Source organism: Cebus imitator, unplaced genomic scaffold (assembly GCF_001604975.1).
Source record: "Cebus imitator isolate Cc_AM_T3 unplaced genomic scaffold, Cebus_imitator-1.0 Scaffold535, whole genome shotgun sequence".
Classification (NCBI taxonomy): Eukaryota; Metazoa; Chordata; class Mammalia; order Primates; family Cebidae; genus Cebus; species Cebus imitator.
In genome coordinates this window covers 98,963-103,065 of record NW_016107850.1, presented here as the reverse complement: position 1 = coordinate 103,065, position 4,103 = coordinate 98,963, and the positions used below count along the sequence as shown (strand labels likewise).

At 40.2% G+C, this 4,103-nt stretch overlaps 1 non-coding gene across 1 annotated transcript; it reads right to left on the bottom strand.

Annotated features, from left to right (window-relative positions):
- Positions 1 to 3,666: 3,666 nt before the first annotated feature.
- Positions 3,667 to 3,769, bottom strand: LOC119468931. Its single transcript, XR_005197741.1, has one exon. It is a non-coding gene; the product is annotated as a U6 spliceosomal RNA (small nuclear RNA).
- Between the last annotated feature and the right edge of the window lie 334 nt (positions 3,770 to 4,103).

The following is a 4,103-nucleotide window of genomic DNA, read 5'->3' as shown; positions in this document are numbered from 1 at the left end:
AAAAAAAACAGAAATTAACTGTGCATGGTGGCATACACCTGTAGCACTAGCTACTTGGGAAGCTGAGGCAGAAGGATCACTTGAGCCCAGGAGGTTGAGCCTGGAGTGAGCTGTGATCATGCCACTGCACTTCAGCCTGGGGAGCAGAGCAAGACCTTGCCAGAAAAAAAAGAAAATGAAAACTACAAACTAATATTTCTTATTAATATGGATGCAAAAACCATCAACAAAATACTGGAAAGCTGACTATAGTAACATGTAAAAATAATTATATAATATAACCAAATGTGATCTATACCAGGAATACCAGGTTCTTTTTTTTTTTTTTTTTTGACAGAATCTTGCTCTTGTCACTCGGGTTGGAGTGCAGTAGTACGATCTTGGCTCACTGCAACCCCCGCCTCCCAGGTTCAAGCAGCTCTCCTGTTTCAGCCTCCAGAGTAGCTGGGATTACAGGAACCCACCACTATGCCCAGCTAAATTTTGTATTTTTAGTAGGAATGGAGTTTCACCATCTTGGCCAGGCTGGTCTCAATCTCCTGACCTCATGATCCACCCTCCTCAGCCTCTCAAAGTGCTGGGATTACAGGTGTGAGCCAACGCGCCCGGCCTACCAGATTCTTTTAACATTCAAAAATGAAATTATATAATACACTGTATCAAGAAAAAACACAAAAAGCACATGATTATCCCAATAGTTGCAGAAAAAAATTGACAAAATCGGGCCGGGTGCAGTGGCTCACGCCTGTAATCCCAGCACTTTGGGAGGCCAAGGAGGGTGGATCACAAGATCAGGAGTTCAAGACCAGTCTGGCCAACATGGTGAAACCCCATCTCTACTAAAAATACAAAAAATTAGCCGGGCGTGGTAACATGCACCTGTAATCCCAGCTACTCTGGAGGCTGAAGCAGGAGAATCATATGAACCCAGGAGATGGAAGTTTCCGTGAACCGAGATAGCACCATTGCACTCCAGCCCAGGGACAGCAAGACTCTGTCTCAAAAAGAAAAAAAAGAAAAAGAACAAAATTGAACTCGCCTTCATATAAAAATATGCAGTAAACTAGGCATAGAGATAACTTCCTCATCCTCATAAAAGGTATCTGGGAAAAACCCAAAGCTAAGGCTGGGCACAGTGGCTCACGTCTATAATCCCAGCACTTTGTGGGGGCAAGGCATGTGGATCCCTTGAGCTCAGGAGTTTGAGACCAGCCTGGCCAACATGGCAAAACACTTTCTGCACTAAAAATACAAAAATTAGTCGGGCATGGTGAAGGGCGCCTGTAGTCCCAGCTAGTCAGGAAGCCGAAGCAAGAGAACCATTTGAATGCAGGAGGCAGAGGTTGCAGTGTGCTGGAATCATACCACTGCACTCCAGCCTGGGCGACACAGCAAGACTTCGTCTCAAAAAAAAAAATATATATATATATATATATGGGTGCATTGTAGGTATATATATTTATGGGGTACATGAGAATGATTTGATACAGGAATGTAATGTGAAATAACCACATCATGGATAATGGTACTTATGGGACCCTGTACACATATCCTGATTTATCCTTTGAGTTACATGCAATCTGATTATACTCTCTTTTATTTGAGACTGAGTCTCACTCAGTTGTCCTGGCAAGAGTGCAGTGGCGCGATCTCGGCTCACTGTAACCTCTGCCTCCCGGTTTCAAGTGATACTACTACCTCAGCTTCCTGAGTAGCTGGGATTACAGGCATGTGCCACCACACCCAGCTAATTTTTTGTATTTTTAGTAGAGATGGGGTTTCGCCATATTGGCCAGGCTGGTCTCGAACTCCTGACCTTGTGATCCACCCACCTCAGCCTCCCAAAGTGCTGAGATTACAGGCTTAAGTCACCACGCCTGGCCCTTATACTATTTAAGTTATTTAAAAATTTTCAATTAGGTTATCATTGGCAATAGTCACTCTATTGTGCTATCAAATAGTAGGTCTTGCTCATTCTTTCTATTTTTTTTGGTACACATTAACTATCCTCACCTCTGCCATAAACCCCCACTATCCTTGCCAGCCTCTGGTAACCATCCTTCTACTCTCCATGTCCATTATTTCAATTGATTTTACTTTTAGATCCCACAAATAAGTGAGAACGTGTGATGTTAGTCTTTCAGGGCCTCAATTATTTCACTTAACAGGATCTCCGATTCCATCAATGTTGTTGCAAATGACAGGATCTCATTCTTTTTTATGGCTGAATAGTACTCCATTGTGTATATGTACCACATTTTCTTCATCCATGCATCTGCTGATGAATACTTAGCTTGCTTCCAAATCTTAGCTACTGTGAACAGTGCTGCAACAAACATAGGAGTGCAAATATCTACTGATTTTCCTCTTTTAGTTATTCACCCAGCAGTGGGATTGCTGGATCTTATGGTATCTCAAATTTTTATACTTTAAGGAACCTCCAAGCTATTCTCCATAGTGGTTGTAATAACTTACATTCTCACCAAGAGTGTATAATGGTTCGCTTTTCTCCATATCCTCACCAACATTCATTATTACCTGTCTTTGGGATATAAGCCATTTTAACTGGATGTGATGCTATCTCCTTGTAGTTTTAATTTGCATTTCTCTGATGATCAGTGATGTTGAGCACTTTTTAAAATGCTGTTGTCATTTGTATGTCTTATTTTGAGAAATGTCTATTCAAATCTTTTGCAAATTTCTTGATCATATTATGAAATTTGTTTCCTCTAGAGTTATCTGAGCTCCTTACATATTCTGGTGATTAATTGCTTGTCAGAGAGGTAGTTTGTAAATATTTCTCTCATCCTATGGGTTGCCTCTTCACTTTGTTGATTGTATCCTTTGCTGTGCATGATTCTTGTGCCTCAGCCTTCCAAATAGTTGGGACTGCCCGTGTGACCACCATGCCTGGCTAATTTTTTAATTTTTAGTAGAGAAGGGGTTTTGCCATGTTGGCCAGGCTGATCTCCAATTCCTGGCCTTAATTGATCCACCCACCTCGGTCTCCCAAAGTGCTGGGATTACAAGTGTAAAGCTTTTTAACTTGATGTGATTCTATTTGTCCATGTTTGGTTTGATTGACTATGCTTGTGGGGTATTGCTCAAAAAATCTTTGCCCAGACCAATGTCCTGGAGAGTTTTCCCTATGTTTTCTTGTAGTAGTTTCATAGTTTGAGGTGTTAGATTTAAGTCTTTAATTCACTTTGATTTGACTTTTGTATACGGTGAGAGATAGGGATCTAATTTCATTCTTATGCATATGGATATCCAGTTTTCCCAGCACCACTTATTGAACAGACTGTCTTTTCCCCAATGTATATTCCTGACACCTTTGTCAAAAAAGAGTTCACTATAGGTGTGTGAATTTCTTTCTTAGTTCTCTATGCTGTTCCATTGGTTCATGTGCTTGTTTTTGATTTGATTATTGTAGCTGTGTAGTATAATTTGTAGTCAGCTAATGTGATCCCTCCGGTTTTGTTCTTCTTGTTTAGGATAAGTTTGGCTATTCTGGGCCTTCTGTAGTTCCAAATAAATTTTAGAATTTTTTTTAAATTTCTGTGATGAATGTTGTTAGTATTTTAATAAGGATTGCATTTAATCTGTAGATTGCTTTGGGTAGTATGAAAATTTGAACAATATTGATTCTTCCAATCCATGAACATGAAAAATATACAACACTTCACAAATTTGCATGTTATCCTTGCACAGCTGCCATGTATTTTCTCTGTATCTTTCCAGTTTTATCTATGTGCTGCTGAAGTGAGCATATGAAGCATGTTTAATTTGTGAGTCAGATTTGCTGGTTCCGACGACTCCTCTGTGACCTAAGTGTTATGCCCATTTTACAAAGGAGACAATCTATGCGTGGAGTGAGTAAGAAACTGGCCTAAAATCATGCCCAAATCAAGAGGTGGAGCTGGGCTCCACCTTGTGTCTGTTCGATTCTAAGTTTGTATTTATAACACCTGTATCAACTCTCTATTTTTTACTCAATAGCTGTCATTATGATGCAAGGGACAAGAGTGAAGTACTATTACTTCTGGCTTGTCAAATTGGCCAAGTGTAAAATCTTAATTTTACTCAGTTCTGGCTAGGGAGCA